The sequence below is a fragment of the Podarcis liolepis genome (genome assembly GCF_965112155.1).
Source record: "Podarcis liolepis genome assembly, chromosome: 1".
NCBI lineage: Eukaryota > Metazoa > Chordata > Lepidosauria > Squamata > Lacertidae > Podarcis > Podarcis liolepis.
In genome coordinates, this window is record NC_139554.1 from 67,889,299 (window position 1) to 67,910,797 (window position 21,499).

General features: G+C 42.6%; 1 protein-coding gene across 2 annotated transcripts in view; it reads left to right on the plus strand.

Moving 5' to 3' along the window:
• Nucleotides 1-21,499, plus strand: part of GALNT18 (polypeptide N-acetylgalactosaminyltransferase 18) — a 336,801-nt gene that overhangs the window by 109,877 nt on the left and 205,425 nt on the right. The gene's annotated exons all lie outside the window — the stretch shown is intronic.

The window sequence follows — 21,499 nt, forward strand, 5'->3', positions numbered from 1 at the left end:
CGGCGTTTGTGCAAATGGAAGACAACTTATCCACCCAAACTTTTCCTTATCTTCCTTTAGCTTTTGGCAAAGCTGCTCCGGAGGGTCGGGGGTAGAGGGAGGCTACCAAATGCTGGGGTCTATGCTGCATGGGGATAAAGTGTGGGGTTGGGGAAAATCTTGTGGAGAAATCCTGCACCAGTGGAGCTTCAATGCACACAATATTAATCTGCCTGATTTTGGGTGGTTAAGAACGAACCCCACGCCAGAGAAGCTTTTTGGGGTGTTATGGAAAAATTAATGAAATAGCACTTCTACCAGCGAAACCTGACCTGAAATAGTACAGAGAGCAAATGCAGAAGCCATGTGAAAGGAATGCCTTTTATCCCTGTCTTTGCTCCCCAAATTCTACTATCCCTTAAATCAGCTTACACGAATCAAAATGAACTGTAGAAACCCTCTGCTCATGAAGATGTCCAGCGCTGTTTGCTCTTGTGTTTATTGATTGCTATTGAGATTGCTACTGAACTCTGTAGCATATCATGTGCAAGTCCTGTGATGGGCAAAAAAAGGTTGTTAGAACCTTGTGCCATGTTCGCGGAAATGATGCAGTAGAGGCTAATGTACCAAAAGACAACAGAGATAAGGAGCACTAAAGGATATTAATATTAATGAAGATAAAATGGCTGTACACAATTATTCTCGTTGCTTTGACACTTGCTAATATTTACTAGTTGCAAATTGTATAAAAGGCTTGGTGATGTATTTGTTTGGGGTTTTGATCCATCTATTGACCTACTGCAGTAGAATCAAATAAATAAAGGGGTAACCACCGGGTGCCTTACTGGTTATCTGTGGTCTTGCCTGTTTATTTAAAGACAACCAAAATCCTACCTAGGGTGAACTGCATTTCCATGTCAGGTAGATTCAGGGAGAAGGAAGGGAAGGGAAATACAGTTCTGGTTTTGTAAGCTGTTTTCTGCTAAAACCACCATTGGTAGGTGGGTTAGTCTCCCCCCCCATACTTTGCAGGGGAATTTTTAGGGGATGGGGGGAGGGAAGGAAAAGATCACCCCAAGTAATTTGAACTTGTCTTATTGGGGTGTTCTGTGACAAAGTGTTGTCTGCCGTTTTTACATGCACAAAGCATATTTAAAAAGGTGTTTGAATGTGTGTTTAAATCACGGTGAAGCATTTTTACTAGGCAGTAAAGACACCACACTTCGCGCCCTGGCCATGAATGAGTAGAATAAACGTTTCCACATTTATTGAAAAAGGGTTACCATTGGAATTAAATATTAAATGCTGCATTAATAACACAGTAAAATAACAATATGAGTAGAAGCTTAATGAGATCACAAAGAAGGGCAATTTGAGAGTCAACAGTTGCTGTGCAGCCTGTGGAGAGAGCTCAAGTAATTGGCAGTGAAGAGAAATTAGACAGATTTTACTAGTTAAATAAGATTTTAATGAAAACAAGTATATTAAACCTTTCTTGTTTCTGGGGCAATCCACTGGAAAATTCTTTAGTAAAGAATCATTCATAGCACAGTTCTTCAACATAAATATGATAATATATTTATATAAATTAAACATGCATATGAAGCTGAGTAATATGAAACAGCGATGTGCTGGCTAGGGAAAGGGAGCTGGAGCCTGGATGTGTGTCGATTGACACTATGCCATTGGTTAGTGTCAGAATAATGTAGCCCACAGGTACAGAAGGGTTTCACTTCCATTCTTCAAATGAATGGTTTCACGTAAGGCAGGTATTTTGAACCTTTTCAGACCAAGGATTCACTTTTCAGTCAAACATGTATTTGGAGATCCATCTCTTACCTTTTTGTCACATATATGCATGGTGGTAGTGCTCCTGCCACAACCCACCTTGGATCAGGCCATAACCCACTAGTGAGCCCTGACCCACCAGTTGAAGACCAGTGACCAAGGCATTTCCAGGGGAAATGTGCTTATAATCCAGTCAGTGGCAGAGGAAGGGGGTGTGGCATGCCTTGGGTGTCATCACTGGGGGTTTGTGTGGACAAAATGAGTTTGGTTTTTTAAATGGGCTCACGAAACTTTTTAGGAGTGATGTGGTGGGTTATGTGCCTGTGGGTTCCGCGCTGCCTGAAATGGCAGCATGGGACTTGTGTCTGCCTACTGATTCTCCCGCCTTACAGCTGAGGAGGAGGCGTCAGAGAGGGTCACCCTGCCCCCATGGGCAGATCACCCTGCCCCCGGCTGCAGGACACCCCCCCCCTCACCAGGCACCCGAGTGGCTATCTATGCCGCTGAATCCAGTGAGAGAGAGAGATGTTCTGGGGAAAGGACAGACATAACATGTCTTCTGCAAGTGGACAGCTGGAATACCAGCGTCTGGCCTTCACAGCCTGCTCACCTGTACTGACTGCTGCACACTAGCCATTTTGGACTGACAGAAGACCTGCAAGAGTTCTAGCAGAACAGCTGCCTGTTTGTATAGCGGAGATAATAACTCAGTAGTGCAGAAAACATGGTCCTAGGTTCAATCCCAGTTAAAAGGAATAGGCAATGGCAAAGCCCCCGGAGAACTGCTATGGGTCAGAGTATACCCACTGGAGAATGTGCCATTGGTGAAGGTTTTGAGAATAGTTCGTTTAGGTTGGAAAGACGGGCAGATTTTCATTTGATGGTTTCTTTAAAAATAAACATAAGATTATTTTGCTGCTGTCACTGACAAGATCAGTTCAATTTACTTTTCATATCAGTCAGCAGGAGGAGACAGATTTAAGATTGGCGTGCGCACACCCCCCTTTTGCAGCCTCTTAGAACTTTCCTCCAGATCTGTATCCCCTTCTAACCTCAGAGGAGCAATTACTTTGTTGACTGCTGAGGTCTCATGCCCAAAGAGATAGCGGGAGGTCAGCTTGTCTTCATTCTGGTTTGCTTTCAATCTGTACTGTGTGGGTGGCAAGCTGAGCTTGGCAGTCAGTGTCTTTTCTGAAGGTGCTTTGAATTCCCAAGCAGTAATGGTTGTCTCTGATCACTATTCTCTCACTCGCCTATCACAGCAGGATTCCCTGAATGCAGATAGGGAGGCAGGAGTGCTGGAAGCAGAGAGGAGAAAATGTTGGCAGCGTTCTTGTGCCAGCACTTCTATATGCTATCAGTCTCTCACCTTGGGATTAGTCAGTGATTTCTAAGCTCCATTCCTGTTCTGCACTAAGTCGTACATTTTAGTGATATTTCGGAAAAATCGCCTCCACCATAAATGATAAGCTAGACAACAGGACTAGTGTATAACATAGCCAATTAGTAAAGCAAACTTCAGTGGCTTTTGAGCCCTGTGCTTGATGCAGGTAATGAATATGAGTTCAGCAATAACTTGAAAAGGTAGTTTGTATGTGCCATATATAGCTACATAATATGCAACAGATGTCTTTCTGTCAGCTTGGTAAAACATTTTACCAGGCCAAGTATATTCCTAGGTGAGACAACAGGCCAGATATTTGCCCTGCTTGCTGGTACACACTCTTAGCAATATGGGTATAAATACAAAACTACTAGGAAGACAGGAAGTTGTCTTTGGTCCATCTAGCTGAGAATTATCTACATACTCCAGGATTTCAGACCTTTCCCTTCTCTACCTGGAGATGCCAGGGATATAACCTATGTTTCACTACTCAAAAAATACATACTCTGTTACTGAACCACAGGCTTTCCTAACTATGTGGAACTCCTCAGGACTGTAAAACCCAAATGTGTTTGAAATCTACCTATCATTGCACTCTTTATGTATAACCCTGTTTTCACTCTCTTTTTTGAATTAAGCTACAGTATGATCGCGCCTTGTGAGTTACCTTCCAGGGATGGCACTTGGACACAAAACATGTCTGCCCAAACATCCTCTGTGTGAACAGCCTAACCTGGATGTTCCCCAAGGCTCTGGGATGATCTTGGGTGGGCTCCCAAAGCCTGGTAAGCAAGTCTGAGAACTTAAAAGTTGAGAAAGCCACCGGAAAAGTAACATTAAAGCTCTCTACCTTGCATGTAATTAATTTGCAGTATTTCAACCAACTGGCTTTCAACCGCACAAGGTTGAAATTGTGCAAGTTAACTGCATGCAAGATGTGATCATGCAAGTCTTGATCATACCAGGAGAGAAGACCCCCAGGATAGTGTACATAACTATGTATTTCTTGAGGGACATAAGGGAAGAAATATAACAAATAGCAATAAAAACTATAGCAGAAGGACTGTTTTTTTTAAAACACACACACACACACGAAACAATAAAAACAAATTGAAACCAGTAGTATTCTAGTAATCAGGAAAAGGGCAAGGGAGGAAAGGGTTGTAGAGCACAACTTCTTTTTTTCAGAGCAACTACCATGGGAGATCCCTGCCACAGATCTTTTTCTACATCATGTCTAATAGGTCCTCAGTCTGTGGGTCAATCCATTCTTCACTGCTAGTACAATCTTCATGTTCTATCCTGTAGTTTGTATAAAACTAGATGTTACATGCAATTCATTTCCCACTGACTTTTAAGCCCAAAGCAGGCTTGAGAATTTTTAAGGAGACGAATGGCAGGAGGAGAGAAGCGTTGCTTAACCATTTCCCCTTCATCTCCACCCCCCGACCAACACCCTTTTTTGCTAAGCTGCTCTTTTACTTAGGGGTATGGGGGTCTTAAATTGAGAAACAGCTGAAAATGCTTATGGGTTCCTTCTGGCTCTTTATATAATCTAATAGCTATCAGGCATGTGTTTGTATGAATAGTCAGGTTAACTGAGAGAGAGCGCAAACTCCTGACACACGGTGTTGGAGGAAGTTTGAATGGGGCAGAAGTTGTCTCCCTCCTTGCCTCAGATCTGCTGGCACAAAGGTCCCTGATTTATTCACCAAAAGGGCTTGTGGAAGCTGCCACTACCGGTGTCCCATGCCAGCCCTTGAAAGAAGTATTTGCGGGGGTTGTATGATGGTGGAGATGGGACAGCAAAGGGATGTAAGCTGGTCCAGCCCCTGGTAAGCAGCCTGATCCAGGCCCCTCTGTTGTGTCAGCCTAGAGCCAGATCAGCAATCAGTGCAATTACTCCTCTCTCACACACATAACCGTTCACCTTGGCTCATATCATTGGCAGGGCTTCAGGTGCAGCTATGGTTCTGCCACTCCATCCAGCCTTGCTGCCCCTGGACAAAAGTTTGGTTTGCACCCTAAGTTTAGGTTGATTTGTCTGCAGCCAGACCAGCTACACTGCCTTTCTGTGGTAGCACAGTTGGTGGGTGTTAGAAGGAGATCTGTTCATGGAAATAACCCAAAGAAATAAACAGCCCGAGCACTAAAACCTCTGGGATTTTAAAAAGCCATGTAAAATTGCATTAGAGTTTGACAGGTTATTAGTAAGAACTAGAGCTGTTCTAATTTGTTGTTAAAAAGTTGTCAGCGATATTTTCCCCAAAATGACAGGACATAGCCGAAACATATGGACCAGTTGCCTGTGAATGCTGCATCCCCTATCTTTTTGCAATATGTCCACATCAAAAGCATTTTGGGAGATAAAAAGCCTAAACCAGAAGTGAACAGATAGTGACTGACCTCAGAACAAATCTTCATTATGGCTGTGCATTGTTTCTTCCAGTTTTTCTGTTTCACTTCTACCCTCAAGCAAGACATATTAATTGTAAGTTTAATTAATCACTTCAAAAGCAAACAACAAGAACACTGTATCCACCACTATAGTCCTATTTATGATGCAGTTTCTGGATGCAAGTGCATGTAGGTCAGCAATTGCTCAGTGTCTATGAAGACAGGGCTATGTATATATTTCGGCAACCCAAACCTGCAGGGAACAAAGCTTTGGCTGGTGAAAGACAGCAGGCTGTGGAGTGCCAGCAAATGCCACCTTGCCTAGTCATCTGCTCTTATCTTTCGTGTGCATTCATGGGGGGCAGTGGAGGTAAGAGGGCATTTTGAAGAGCTGTGAATTTCACTGGCAGGTGTTTATGCTGCAGTGATGGCATTATAAATGTTCAGGAAGCTGAAAGGCTTTCAGTCTTAAGTAGCTGTGACACTAGTAAATCCTAGAGCTAAATACACTGAGAGTGAACTAAAATAGCACAGGTCTCCCACGGTGCACTGACAGGAGTAAAAGGACAACCCCTGAGAACCCATTGTTCTATGTAGGGCCACTTTCTGGAATTCTGCCATTAGCAGCCCTGTTGATTTCTAATTGACCCTGACTTTTCTCAAGACATGTAAATACAGGGAGGTTGTGATAAAGGTGCTCTGATTTTCTATGGAAGTTGGAAGACCTCTTTTGGATATTAATGTCCCTTCAGTGTTTATATGATTGACTGATTTCAATGTCTGCTGCTAAAAAGTAGTCTCAAGGCACCTTGCTATATAAAATGCAATAATATACTGTAAAGTGCAAATACAGGGTAGAGACAATAATTTAAACCACACCCCAAGAATGAAATACACAGCTCTAAAACAAAGTGATTCCATCCCCCCCCCCCCGGAACATTAATATAATCACTGCTGATGCAAAAATTATTTTAAAAGCCTGTCAGAACACATTATCAGCCATCAAATGCCTGGAAGATACAGGAAAGTCCTTACCTGGTAATGGTTTGTAATGGTGTGAGTCTTATTGAGGGCATCATTCCACAGATGGTGGGGGGCACTGTTGTGAAGGCCTTCTGATATTTCTCAGAGCAGAGCTGCTGATGAGAACCTCAGGGTCACGGTAGGTTCATGTCAGAAGAAGCATTCCTCAAGGTATTGGTGTCCTGAGCTTTGTAAGGTTTTATAGGTGAAAATTTTGAATTGAGCTCACAAATGTACAGTCATACCTCGGGTTGCGAACGCTGTGGGTTGCGTGTTTTCAGGTTGTGGACTGCACTGAATCTGGAAGTACTGGAACAGGTTACTTCTGGGTTTCTGCACTCACGCATGTGCAGAAGCGCAAAATGATATCACACGCATGCACAGGAGTTCTGAATCACGTCGCGCATGTGCGCAGACACAGCACTATGGGTTGCGAACGCTGCAGGTTGCAAACGTGCCTCCTGCACGGATCATGTTCACAACCCAAGGTATGACTGTATTGGCATCCATTGCAGGTGGCCTAGAGCTGGTGTAAGGCTATCATATTTCTGATGGTTAAAAAATTGACTGCTGGAATTCTGCATCAGCTGTAGTTACCAGTTCCACCAGGCATTGCACTAGACTGACTCTCCATGCCTCACTCCTCCCTTCTCCCCTCTCCTTCTTGGTGCTAGTGACTGTCTGGGTAAGTTATGTACCTGGAAGAAACAGCAGCAGTGGGTGGTAAAGTGCAGGGGCATCTGCTCGGTTAAGAGCAATCAGATCAGAAGAGGATTATGTGGTAGTGATGAAGGTTTACACCTTCCAGGGCCAGCTTCCATAAGAATGTTTTGTTTGTCAGCTCATCTCCTCAACCTGTTGTAATTGCCGATACCTATATAGTTTAGTTATTTGATCTACTTGTAATTCCAAATGTGGTTGTTCAAAGACATGTTGCTCTCACTTGCTTTGCAGAATTGGTGCAGAGATGAATAGTTTAATTTGTATCATGTTTTCCTAGGTGTTCACAGTTTCATTTGGCTCCATTGCTGTTCAGTAATAAGTGTTATTGCCTGTTTAATGTGCTGTCTGCATCTGCAGCAGAATCTTTCCCCCCTTATTCACAGTGATGATGCCTCAAGGAGATGGGGTTCATCAGCGTTCTTGAACTCCCATATTTTTTCTCTGATGTAAAGGTTGCCTGATGTGTTTTTCAGGAGAAGAGGAGGGAAACTCTAATGGTGTTAGGTTATAGCAACTAAACGGGAGATTGATTTAGCTGACACATTACAGTGGAATCTCTTTGTAGTTATTATGGGCTCTGCCAATGGCCAGTAATGAAAAGCAAGAGTAGTAATCAATTTATAATTACAAATAATACTGCGTGGCAAAAATGGAACATAACAGAATTTTCAGAGTTCATCACAGATGTGTCTGCGTGAATAACATGTTCCTGGAGAACATTTTGGGACTTAAGGGACCTGAGTTGCTTGGAGAGCTGTTCAGAAACAGCAGAAGTGAAACTTGAAAGAAAAAGAAAATTGCTAAGAGGTAATTTCTCTGTTCCATCCAGAGCTGTCTTTAAGTTAAAAATAACTGCTTTCTCTGTGAAGAGATGAAATTTGTGTGCGCAACTTCTGTCAAAGCAGTGCTTGGAAACAAAGGTGAATTCAAGACGTATTGCAAACAGCCAGGAGTCTATAACCTGGATTCGGTGTGTTTTGAATTTATGGTTTGGATATGCATTGTTATTCTGCACCTAAATGTGCTGTAGAGTCTGTCCCCTGTAGCAGAATTTGTCTCAAGTATCTGCTTTTAGTCCTACAGTGTTTTACATGAAGATGGCTTGTGACAACATGGAGCCTTATAGTTCACAGGGCCTGGGTAAACAATTCCTTCTGTGCAAGTAGCTGACCAAATCCACCAGTCATGTTGTTCTGGGACTAGGATGGGGTAGGGATTTGTTCAGTCTACTTTTTGCAGTGAAGCAGCCTGATCCAACAGTCCTGAACTTGCTCAAAATACAGCTTCTGTCAGATTGCACAGTTCTCCGGATTTTGCGATGTGGTTTCAGCACATAAAAAGTGTACACAGAAATTGTTGTTACATGCCACCTCAATATCCAAGTGGTGTGAGGTTGCAGGGGTCTGTGGTGTTTCCTTTGGGACAATGAGGCACAGTGGAGACTGTGTTGTCTTTGTGATATATGTTTTATTTACACACATATATACAACCTGAGCCTAGATAGAGTGAAGAGCATTTGCATCTCAGGAGGGTCCTGTTCCTTCCATTGCTGCAGTCTCATCTTTCAAGAGAACCCAAACATCTTGTCTGACTCTCTCTGCAGGATAAAACAGACATCCTGCCTTCAACCCTGCTCTCCTCCAAACTTGCAAAAGTGACACTTCCCCCCCTATTCGCTTAAATCATCCAAATTGAAATTTTACACCCTTTAAATCCCTTTGCCTCTGCCCACTAGCATGTAGCTGGAGGAGGGGCCACACCACTCCTTGTTTGGTATAGTTTACACCCTCCTAATGGCTTTCTTGGTGGGTTAATGACTTGGCCATTATTAGCTTTGTTCTTCCAATGACCCACATGCAGCAAGCTATACTTGGCTTGTTAGCAGAAGCTGAATCCAGCAGTGTTTGGCACAGTTTAATCCAATCTTGATTAATTCTAACTTCTACTAAATCCAGGAATTTAAGGGGATCTGCCCCCCCCCCAAACTCAGAGCAATACACATTTCACACAGATGTGTACAAAATGCATATTGTATGGATGAATGCATTGAAAAATGTATTTTATGTAAAATGTATGTACAAAATGTGTGCAAAAAATGCATACAATGTAAATGCAAATTTTTAATGTGTTCTTTTTAAAAAATCCACACAAAATGGGATGGAGTATATGAATTGAAATCAAGCAAAACTGAACCTGGATGGAATTAGACTGTTCAACCTGTCTCTATCCATGAGGCACATATAATATATAGTTAGATCTACACTGTTGGAGCTAGTATGCTTTTGAATACCATTTCTCAAAATATCTGTACGCAAGGGACCCAGGAAACTTTCTTTGGCTGAAGCAAAACAGTTACTTTTTCTTTTCAAGGAAAAAGTATTCTTATGCAAAATCAAAGCATTGCATATATTTGCACTCCTTCTGGAAAACAAACTCGAAATATCATTTACAGCCTTTGCAAATCTGACACCAATCACATTTGTTTTCAGAAGCCATTTCCTCTGCCAATATTCAGACCCTGGAAGAGCTGAGTTAACAAACAGATAGATACTGATAGTGTATATTCTTTGTGAAGTAACATGTTTTAGAGTTAACATTTAATAGAGAACAAGTTACGCTGCACATATGTACAGATGAAATGTGCTAACTGGTCACAACTGAATGTGTGCAGAATCAGAAAGGACCTTACATCTGCAATCACTTCTTTTCATCACTGAAGGTACCAGTGCAAATTACGGTATGTTAAGAAAAAAATAATCAGGCAATAAAGGAGAGAGATAATAGCCATTAATTCTAAGCACTGGGAGTCATAGAGAAAAGCTCAAGGGCGCATTTCACACTGTCACACTAGATTAGTGGTGTGAAAAACTTCAAATTGATTCCCCCAGCCAAGCTCTTCTATCTTTTGCCATGTGACAGAAGAGAGACAAACTGGAAAGAGTAGTTATCAAGTTTATTTAAATCAGTAAAAGTTTGCATGCAAATTCACATATGTTACTGTCTAAGTTCATGCACTGTCAGTTAATTTGGTTTTTCAAAACTGATTTTATTTTGTTTACAGAGCTCTCACTTTTAGATTTTATCTTATTTACGGAGCTCCAACATTTATGGGTATAATATCCTCTGACAAGAACTCCAAATCCCCATTAGTCACCAAAATGACTAGGAAGAAAGTGCATAAACCTTGGAAAGTTTATAATGAAATACTTTAAAAATTAAAACTGTCTTGGTTCTTTCTCATACTAGTATTAATTTTTATTTGCAGAATTTAAAACTTGGCAGCAAAAGTGCAGGTAGGATTTAATATAAATTCAAGTGAATGCACATTTTCCTCCAGTTCCAAACTGGATGCTACTAAATGTATGATCATCTCTGAAAATAGCAACTTTGTATCAAGTTGCACTTACACTTTCTGTGTACTGTAATGCATATGACAATTTGTGTCATGGTGCCCTGTGTGTCCCTTGCTCCTCACCAGGCCTCAATGATGTGGACTAGTGGCAGGTTAGCACAATAAGTTGTGATGTGAGAAAGCAGGGGAATTTATTTTGTTGAGCAGGATTTATATGCCACTTAACCATCCATAACCTCTTAGCAGTTTACATAGTATTCATTGAAGATACTGATAAAATCAAATGTTAAAAGCAGGGTAACCATTTTTGTCTCCAAAATGTAATGACGTATAAGTAAAGTCAGCAGTTATTAAAATATACATAAGAACATTAATTTACATGTAACTGTTATTCAGTTTCTAATTTTTCCAGTCCTAAATTCACTTTGCACCATTTCTGAATTTGCTTTTGGTACAGATTTCAGGGCTGGAGAACTGCATGATAAAATTCAGAGAAGTACAAATTTCAAAGATAACTAGGTTTCAGTTCCAGGATTGCCTCAAGAAGTGAAAATTGAGTACATTTGCAAACAATTTTTCTTCCCCAACCCTAGTTGTACATTATGAAAAGGGGGGAGCCAGGTGGGTTGGCATTTTCTGGGCAGGCTATGCTTTTATCCAGTTGTTACTCATGGTGGGAAACTCTTGTCTAGTACATAGTGGAAATTGAGATTATCTGAAGGAGTATTATTGTTTGTTGTCGTCCCCCCAAGTTTGTGGTGCTCATATGACATAAACATAAAACTGAGCCTTCAGTGTTATGGACCCAGTCCTGTGAAATGCTCTTCCAACTACCATTTCCTGGAGACTTTTAGAAATGCATTTTTAACCAAGGAAACCTATACATACTCAGAAGTAAGACTGATTGAGTTCATTGGGCCTTATTCACAGGTAACTTGGAACTGCATTGCAGCCTCGGTGTCATTTTGCATGTGGACTATATTGAATTAGATGGGAATTAAGCTAGTTGTGATTAATACATAACATTAATTTCAAGAAATAAATACCCCCAAGTAAGGGTAGTCCTGGAATTTATAATGCACATGGGATAGGCTGGTGAGGGTAAAGTTGTTATTAGAAAAACAGAACATTTCCCCCTACTTTTATATGTTTAGTGTATTATTACCATCTGGAGACTTTAGGCATTTGAGGGTCAACAACAACATTTAAATTTCCAGATTGTCGTTGTCCTTAATCACATAATATTTCTTCAACATGGCCAACTTGTGCTTGAATAAATTATACCAGTATTCGTGCATTGCGGTATATAAAACTATCTAAGGGCATCAATTATAAATTTATACTTTTCATTTATATAAAGACTTTCATGGCTGAGACTGCATAAGGGGAAAAAATACACTGACATTTTCAAATTAATAATAATAATAATAATAATAATAATAATAATAATAATAATAATAATAATTTATTTATACCCTGCCCATCTGGCTGAGTTTCCCCAGCCACTCTGGGCAGCTCCCAATCAGTGTTAAAATACAGCATTACATATTAAAAACTTCCCTGAACAGGGCTGCCTTAAGATAAATTAACCTTTCCTGCCCTCTGCAAGTGTGGAACAACAGATGCAGCTCAGTTTGTTCATTGCCAATCTGCAAAAAGATAAGAGACACAATGCATTTTTTAAATATAAAAAATGTTTATTGTGCACGACAGTTTTATTTGACCATTCAATTCCAGTATTACATTACTAATATACAATTATACCTGCTACTCTTTTATCTGATACCTTTTGAGTGGGGCTTCAGTGGTGGCAAGCAAGACAGCTTGTGTAGGGCTGCACTAAGGGGAAGATCCATTCCGAGATGGCTGAAGAAGAGGAGGAAGATTGTTGGAGTTGCTTATAGGCAGTCTAAGCTAGTAAGCAGAACCGGTGGTTTCATTTCACACTTGCTTGTTCTTTTGTTTGGTAAATTTAGCATAAATTACCTTGTAACAAATCTGCCTTAAAACATCTGCCCTTTAAACAGATGCATCGTTCAATGAGGTCACATCCTTGTGTAGTGCACTCAAGAGCCAGTCTGCTTTAAACATTAAGATGGAAGGTGTTTCCGTCGTCCCTGCCCCCCCCATCTGAATTCGTGTTTACTAGTAGAATGCAGCAGGTACAGTGGTACCCCGCAAGACGAATGCCTCGCAAGACGGAAAACCCGCAAGACGAAAGGGTTTTCTGTTTTGGAGGCGCTTCGCAAGACGAATTTCCCTATGGGCTTGCCTGCCTTCACGGGCGCTGCCTTTCTCCGCTGTCGCCGACGGCTTTTGAAGGCAGGCGGGGGGGGGAAAGACCTCTTCTGAAGGCCGGCGGGGGGCGAAAGTCTTTCCCCCCCCTGCCTGCCTTCCCAGAGGCTTTTAAATCGCCCTGGACAGCAGAGAAGTCCTCCGCTGTCTGGGGCGATTTTAAAATGCCGCCCGCCAGCATTTTAAGATCGCCCCGGACAGCGGAGAAGTCCTCCGCTGTCCCGGGGTTTTTTAAAATGCTGGGGGTGGGAAGAAAAGCCCTTGTCCCCCCCCCCAAGCCTTCAGAAGAGGTCCGGGGACAGACTGTCCCCGGACCTGGTCTGAAGGCGGTTTCCCTAGGAACGCATTAATTGATTTTCAATGCATTCCTATGGGAAACCGTGCATCGCAAGACGAAAAACTCGCAAGACGAAGAGACTTGCGGAACGAATTAATTTCGTCTTGCGAGGCACCACTGTATAAATAAGCCAAGAACCCCCTCTCCGCTTATACAATAAGTAAATCTGCAACATATTTATTCTGCCTAGAAGATAGTGAATTATGAATCGTGTTTAGCTATTGGATCATTCTAGAGGCCTGTTTTTTGAGCCATGACTAGGGCCTGGGTTAGGTGCTTGTTGGTCCTCATGAGATTGCCCATGGGAGCATGTGGGATTGCTGGCAAGCTCATGACTCACGTGGAATGTGGGCGTGCAGTTACAACAATTGTTTACATCTTTTTTGAGCTGCCCATCCTCTGCTCAAACATAGGAGGCACTTGTTCATACAGTCTGAAAACAGAGCAGCCCCAGTTTATTCCTTGCAACAAGTGTATCACTCCTGAAATTGGCCTAGGGCTACAAGACAGTGATTCCAAGATGCAACTTAGCTGAACTCCAAAGTAACATTTGGCACGCATACATGACATCATAAAGCGCTCCTGTAATCTTACCTGGGGAGCATTTGGGGTCATTTCCTAAAAGTTGTGACATGCCCAAACATTAAAACAGAATTGTCTTCCACTTTGCTTTAGAATAAGAAATGGAAGAAGCACCTCACAGGCTCTTCTTTCATTGAACAGCAAACTTAGGGTATGTTCACATTAACGCTTACTCTACTTATCGTTTTTGAGGCCGCATATAAGTGAAGTTAGACATAATCCATATTGATCCTGTGGTGTCTGGACAAATACTCTTGCTTGATGCATTTTTGCTCAAGCTTCAGTCCGTCTAGAAAACTTACATAAGCTGTAAGCACAGGAGAGACAGGTGCAAGTTGAAATGTAGGTCCAGGTTTTCAACATTAAATTGGAATTCACCATAGCATGCCAAGGCTGAACAGAATAAGCTTAATTTCTGTTAACTACACAGTGAAAACTCCTACTTACTTGTTGGAGTTGCCTTGTGGCACTTTCTCTTCACTGTGCAGCCCAGGCTGGTTATGAAACATGGAATTCAAGAGTTTTTAGTTACAGTTGCTATCCAAGCCTAAGTAATTGCCCATTTACCTCACAATAAAGTAAAAGGCCTTTTCTTTTTCTTTCTTTCTTTTTTAAAGCCAGGCAAATTGACAGATTGTGAAACTACTGACAATGAGAGGGAAATGGCAACATTTTAAGCTTTAATGCCTCAGGAGAGGCGGAACAGAAGAAAAATCTGTGCTTCTGAGAGTTTAAAAAAGAGAGCAAAAAGTACACCGCTCTGCCTCCATGCAAGCCCGATTGCAGATTTACACTGAAATGCATGATTTGCACTTAAAGTGTTGGAGGAAACAGGCCAGACACGTACCTTATGACTGGAACTAAGCTTTAGAGTTTCCTGTCATAAAAAAGCAGATTTACAATTTCTCCAAGCCCAAGGTTGCTATGTAGGGCCTGAAATAATTATTTAGGTCCTGTGACACTTGGGTGGCCCAGTTGCTTGGGTTAATATTTTTAAATGCTTAAAGTACAATGTGCTGTTTAAGTGTTGGGTTTTTAGAGTTATTAAACAGACTTTTCCTATTTATGTGTCATTCCTCCAAATGAAGATGCTTGACTCAAACCCTCATGTAATCATTTATTTATTCAGTTTACATCAACAGACCTGCTCAAGCTTCAACAATAGGTCAGTTCCATACAAATGCAGAATGATTATTTAAGTGCCAGCTTAAAATGGGCATAAATGGGGTAAGGTGACCCCCCGCCCACATTTTTATTTGATGTATTGTCTGGCCCTTAAAAGCCAGATTTCAAAACATATTTCAGCAGGTAGCCCATTATTTTTTTTTTAATATCAGACTAATTATACTGCTCATTTCTTTGTCTAGAGTAGAGCAGTGGTGGGGAACCCCCCCCTTGGGAGTTTTCTCTTGGGAGCTGCATGCCAGTGGAGGGCAGAAAAGTGGGTGGAGTTAGCAACATTCCCTTGTTTTCCCCCTTCTCCCTGTGCCACCCCATCTCTCCCTCTCTTTCTCCCTCTTTTCTCCCTCTCTCCTCCCCCCTCCAATTTCATTCTCTCTGTCAATTTTATTTTTTCCTTCTCTCATCCCCAGTATTGCCCACCACACAGCAGAAGAGGAAGCAGACTAGTGGAGTGGTCCAGGGACCCAGAGTAGGCATGTGGTGCCTGGAGGGCCACATTAAATTTGACTAGGGGCTGCGTGCAGTCATTGTGCCACAAATCTAGTCCTTATTATATTAGAATTAGCTCATGTCAAAGTAGCTGTAGGGTAACATTTGTTCTTATTTACATCAGTACACGAGAGAGCAGCTCTCACCTGTGCCTACTAGAAGCTGTCAGCAGTCACACCCCAGGAAATGCCTTCAACTGGCTGGCTAAACCAGGAGAGCGTAGCCAATGGGTTTCAAACCTTCAGAGAGTCAGGGACTTCCCCTGCATGTGGAATCAGGCTCTGACAGATTGAGTGAATGAGACCAATAGTGGGTCCAATACTCAAGAAGGTGCTTTCTTCATGTACTATAGAGCAGTGTTTCCCAACCTTTTTTGGGCAAAGGCACACTTGTTTGATGAAAAAAATCTCGAGGCACACCACCATTACAGCCCCGTGACGTCAGCGCGCAGCGTCACGCCGGGAGGGACGCACGAAAGTGTAAGTTTCAATTTTTTTCCCTCCCCCTTGCCGGGGAACCTCCAAGCTTTGGGGGTGGGGGGGGAGGAGGCAGCAAAGCGAGGCAGGAAGGAGAGCGCGGCTTGGCTGGGTGAGCTTTGGCAGGGGCAGGGAATGAGAGCCGCGAGGCGGGCGCTGCGGACGGAGGCGCTGCCCGCCGAGCTCGCAGGCAGCCAGGCAGGCAGACAGCGAGAGCCCCGCGCTGGGCGGCCTCTCCTCGCCGCCGCCGCCCCGCCTCTCGCCGCCCGACCCGCCCGCCTTCCTCCAGGCAACATCTCGCGGCACACCAGGCAACATCTCGCGGCACACTAGTGTGCCGCGGAACAGTGGTTGGGAAACACTGCTATAGAGGAGAGTGAGGGGCAATAGGACTTGTCAGCCTGGGAAGTTAGCCCATCTAGGAGAAGGAGAACTCTGATTCTAAACCTCTGCTGCCTTGTGAGATATCTTCAGGAGAAGAAAAGCTGCTAAGGAGTAAACCCTACACAGATCTGGAGTCGAGTCGAGTCGAGTTGGTTGGTGTCTTCTGGCAACCCCTGCAGCCAACTCCTGGTGCCAAATGAGGCTGAGAGCGGGGTCTTGTCATCTAGGCAGCCCAGGACCTCCATAGACACTCCATACACACTGCCTAGGCTTGTGCTCCAGGTTTGGTGCTGCAAAAGCAGCAAAAACAATGCAGGAGGCAGCAGCTATGAATCACCAACAGTCAATTTGATTCTCCAGAGGTTTGACTTTACCCCCAGAGGCTCACTCCATTGTCTCTCAAGACAGATGAATGCCAACAACACGAGAACCGATAACCTGAATTAGAAGCTTCCTACCTGGTTTTTATTTATTCCAGGCCTGAACATTCTGAACCACAATGCTCTGCAAAACCAGTCTTGCATTTTGCCTCCTGCTGCAATGGTTTTCTGGTATGCTAACTGGATTGCTTGTCCCTAGGATGTCTGTGTGACTGAATTAGACAGTGGACAGATGGTGCCTATTCTGTTTCCCCCTAGGCAGACAAGCTGTACGTCAGCTAAACTTTCCCAGATGTTTTAGGCAAGTTTCTGCTCAGTGAACACGAAGGTGCAAATTTCTTAGCTGCTCACCGGTCCTGGCAGGCAGTAGTCACGCAGGGCTTGCATCCCAGACTTTCTGTACAAGCATGAATATACCCTTGAGAATACCTCGCCTAAGGTCTTTGAATATAAATTTCAGTCATCGTCACACTGCAACCTTGAAACACAGCAGTGAGCTCCTGTTTTTTCAGAAGGGGGAATGTTGCTCTGAAAAAGAAAACGAAGAAAACAAAACAGGGAGATACACGCTTAACCTCCCTGCTCTGGTACTGGATCACAAAAATAGAACTAGAGATAGTATAGTTGTGGTATGTTTCACTGTGTATATTGCTATCTGTGCATGTACAGTGTAATGTCTGTATTAAGCATTATCACATGCTTATTAGTACCTTTGATACACTATCATCTCTGTATTGTGCTTAGCAACTATTCATATTCTATATCTGTGATTGATGCATGTCCTTGGTGGTGGGTATACCTAAATACACATATGACACTGTATTTACAGTTTTTTATAAATATAAGACAAGACATATAAGACATGTAAGGGAAAACATTGTTATAGGTATCTAGAGCTACACTGTGACTTAACTTTATATAGAGCAGGCACCCCCAACCGGAGGCCCTCCAGATGTTTTGGCCTACAACTCCCATGATCCCTTGCTAACAGGACCAGTGGTCAGGGATGATGGGAATTGTAGTCCAAAACATCTGGAGGGCCAAAAGTTGGGGATGCCTGATATAGGGGCTTAAAGGAACAACCTGTGCAGTTTAAAAACCATTGGTCAGAGAATTAAAATAAGGTTGCTTTTGGCTGGGGAAAGGTTGCTGAAAAGTTTTGCTTGGCTTTTTAGGTTCTCTTGGTGGCTGATTTGGCTCCAGCTTGGCTGTGTGCCTGCTTGCTTGTCATCTGCTCAACTTGATATTTTTTTCATTAAACAGAAATTACAGAATTGCCACAGGTCTCCAGAGCTCTTGTCTCACCAGAAATGTGATGCTGTACAGTTGCCCTGGAACTGCCTGTCCCTAGAAGAAGTGGGGAATGTGAATGTCCTCCTTATGTCAGAGGCAAGGGGCCGATATTATCTGGACACACATTATATATAAGCAGTGGGTTTCTATGGTAAATAGTCCTGTAAGTAAGTTATTGTGTTCAGCAAACATGTAGACCAAGTCACAGGCAGGTTTCCCAAATATATCCCCATTTTAACTCTGTTCTGGTCCTCCCAAATTTGCTTTCCAGTATGTTACTCATCAGGGTGTTGGGGGGAACAGGGGAAGGGTAGAAACCCTCCCTTTGAAGCTTTGCTTGTTCTACTGGTGTTGGTCCCAATGGCTCTTGGACCAAAGACCAGGGAGTGTGTTTTGGAGAGTTGTAGACCCGGAGGGAGCAATGGGTAGGGGCTGCCAGCAGTAGGCAGACAGGCATCAGGAACTATTTTCTGCCTCAAATTTTACCCAAGCCCTATGAGAGTTTTGGGGCTAGCTAAGTTTGCTTCTTCTTTGAGTCAGCCCCCAAGGTCTGTTTCCAGGCCTGAGCCTGGTGTAGTCTGCTGACTTCTTATATATATGTAAGGCAAATGGGGTTATATGTTCCTTATTGAAACTGTGAACATGCATTTGTTGTGAGGGTGTTTGGAAATGTGTGCACTTAGAAATCCTGCCTTTTTGGGAGCTTAATTTGCCCCTATAATTCCCTGTAATATGATTTCACTTCAGAAAACGAGGCTATCTCATGTAGCTTTTAAAAAATGGGGGAAATTAGGGTGCCTACTGTGCTTGTATATATTTCATATTAAATATAGATTAAACCTGACAGGCACTAGCAAGGCAGCTAAATTAGGAACCTGTGTGATTGGGGGAAGGCTTGTGTTGTCTTCAGGAAATGGCTGGTGAAACCATTTAATTTGCCTTAGGCACCTGTTTAATAATTGTGAACGTTCTTTCCGTGTGAGGTGCAGTGCATGTTTAATTCAGAGGGTGACAGACTGCCATGCCAGCTTTTGAAGTTAGAGATGTTACAGTATGACATTTGCAGAGTATTCTCTCTTCCCCAAGTACTGTGCATTTTTAATCACGGGTAAACAGAGACAATGCTCTCTTCCATCTCAAAGGTTTTGTGAGCTTCAGAAGAACAGAGACCAGCTTTCCACAGCTTTCTTTGTTTACTACAAAAGCTGGCATTATCATGGCATGATATCTCAGGTCTTGGATTAAATTAATAATTAACAGCAATCAATAAGGATAATGACGATAATAATCAATAAAACAAAAAGTGGAGAAACCCCACATTTTATGGGCAGATGCCTCCCTTTAGCACAACACAAATTTGTCACCATTCCTTTATCGGTGACTAAAGCCCTAATGTTGGTTGTTTTCCAGATCTGAAGTAGGGTGACCTTTGTTGCTTTTGTTGAATATAATTCATGTGGCTGAGTGAAATAAAATAAAATAAAGTAATACATTGATCAGCTGGGGCATTCTGGCAGCAAATCCCTTAAGTGTTTCTTTAATTCTTAGCACATGAGTTGTCATGGCAACTTCAGCAGGATCCTGATACACTCAGAGGAGTAAGAATACGCTTAGGTATTTTAAAGTACATTTTAGGTGGGGTCACAGATGACCACCTGCAAACAGGTTTTTTTCTGTAAAGCATCTCAGAATTTCTGCCATCACTGAAACCATTTCATATCTGTTTGGAACTCCTGCGTGTCTCCCATGGTATCTCTGTATGCTTCTCAGGTTCCTACAGTGTGATGCATGCTTGGGCAAGAAACAAAACTGGACTGCTGGGCCTCCTTGCTGAGGCACCTAACTAGAAGATATTTTGGGGGGTGGAATATCTACCTTCTTATATTGATGGTGTTTTTTCTTCAATGTAGCTAGAACGGGAGTGGAGTGATTAGGATTATTATTTTTCCTCCCTCCCTCCCTTGTATTAGTAATCTTCCCAAAGGCAATTTGTTCCTTCACAGCTATTGTTCCATCAAAAGGGAAACTGCCATTGGTGTTGAGGGCAGTTTCCCTTCTGGGCGAATAACAGCTTTCGGGGCTGATGGTTATCAGGATCCTCGTAGGCATGGCCTCCTCCTTTCCCTAATTGGGCCTTCTCCAATTTAAACAAGAAGTACAAAATCTGATGCATAAAATTTGGCTCCCACATTTGTGTGTCATCAGCTTTGTTCCACAGATGAATTTTGCGCACTGGGCACTACTCTGGGAAACCCTTCTGAGGGTTACATGCAGTTGTGGAGGAGAGACAGAGGTAAAAGTGGGCATGTAAAATTTAGCTTTGTATAGTAAAGTAGTATCTACCCCTCTCTATCCAAGGGTTATCAAAGGTCAAGTCCCCAGCCCAGGAAAAACAATAGGGGGGGTAAAGTAGGGTCAGTATAGCCTGGGTGGAGAAGTGGCCTGGGGACTGCATTAGGACCCCCCACCTTGAGTTAAGAGGTCACGATTCTAGTTTTGAAAGTGGCTTTCTGTATGTTACATACTGGGGAATTAGGGGTTACGCAGAAGGGAATATTGAGCAGAGCTTGGCAAGTTTTGGTTGTGTTTACCTCACCCAGCTGTTATTGAAGAGGCTGTTTCATTGGCCCTGATTATGAATCTCTTAAAAGGTGATACAAAATAGGAGAAACAGTGTGTTTATTGATACAAAATAGGCAAAGTGTATTCAGTGTTTAGTGTTGATATATGCAGGATTTCAAGCTGCATGGAATTTTAGGTAGAATGAGAAGGTTGTTAAATTTGATATGACCATGGTTGGTTACAGTAGAATTGCAGATTGTGGTATGTTCACAATGCATTTAGCATTCAGATAGAAAATACAGATTATCCATTTGAATACTAATCACTTTTTGAATAGGCCACCTGATGTGCTGAAGGTTTTGTTGAATGTGTTGAGGGGGTAGGGGAAGAAGACACAAAACCAATCTTGAATTTCACGTGAACCATGTTTACTCAAAGGTCTGTTACATTGATTTCACTCAAAAGTTCTGAGTCGGTTGCCCTCAAGTGTTGCACAATCGTATGGGCAATGGTGCAGGTAGGCAACATTAGAACCTGGACTTAATGGTCTTTTCTGAGAGGATGTTATATTAAAATGCCCATTTTGTCCACAGCTGTATATATAGAGAATGTGAAGTAATCTAACCTGAACTTCTTAAATTCCCAAAGAAACTGGGAGCTGCCATTGCTGGTTTTACAAAAGCAGGATAGACAAGGATTGGCAGCTTTCAACCTGTACACCATTCAGGCATTTTCCCTGGTACCATGATTGACAATGGGCTGTGGTCTCTTTAGCTTGTTTCCTTCCTGTTGCCCACCTGCTCTTCTAAGAAGGGCCTAGCTGTGTTGCTAATGAGGGAGGGGGTTGTTGATCAGACCCAGGGAGGCAATGGG